Consider the following 674-nt stretch of genomic DNA (forward strand, 5'->3'; position numbering starts at 1 on the left):
ATGTATGACTATGCTAAGTCCACTCTGATTGAGGTTGAATCAAATATTGTCAGATTGACTATTGCTGCAAATAATTTTAAGATTAAGCCGAACACAATTCAGATGGTGCAATAGTATGTTCAGTTTGATGGGTTGCAAGATGAAGATTCGAATGCTCATTTAGTTAAATTTCTGAAGATCTGCGACACATTTAAGATTAGTTGCGTTACTAATGATGTCATATGCTTACGGTTGTTCACATTCTCTTTGAGGAATAAGGAGAAATAGTGGTTGAATTCACTTCCACGTGGTTCCATCATGACTTGGGCTTAGATGATTGAAAAGTTTCTGTTAAAGAATTTTCCACCAGCCAAAATAACTAAGTTGAGGAATGACATCTCTTCTTTTGCTCACTTTGAGCTTGAGATACTTTATGATGCATGGGAGAGATTTAATGATCTTCCGAAAAGGTTTCTTCATCATGGATTATCTTTTTGATTACAAGTTTAAACATTTTAAAATGGTTTAAATCTCTCGACTAGGTTGATACTTGATTCAACAACTAGAGGAACACTGAATAATAAAACACATGAGACAGCTCAAGAATTTATTGATAAGATAACATTGAATAACTATTAGCGACAAGTTATAAGAACTAAGCCTACTAAATTAACCAGTGTTTTTAATATAGATGC

The 674-nt window shown here is 33.2% G+C and overlaps 1 non-coding gene across 1 annotated transcript; it reads right to left on the reverse strand.

Annotated features, from left to right (window-relative positions):
* Positions 1-360: 360 nt before the first annotated feature.
* LOC121227661 (small nucleolar RNA R71) lies at positions 361-467 on the reverse strand. The gene has a single exon (XR_005925218.1). It is a non-coding gene; the product is annotated as a small nucleolar RNA R71 (small nucleolar RNA).
* Positions 468-674: the final 207 nt, after the last annotated feature.

This window comes from Gossypium hirsutum, chromosome A03 (assembly GCF_007990345.1).
Source record: "Gossypium hirsutum isolate 1008001.06 chromosome A03, Gossypium_hirsutum_v2.1, whole genome shotgun sequence".
Classification (NCBI taxonomy): Eukaryota; Viridiplantae; Streptophyta; class Magnoliopsida; order Malvales; family Malvaceae; genus Gossypium; species Gossypium hirsutum.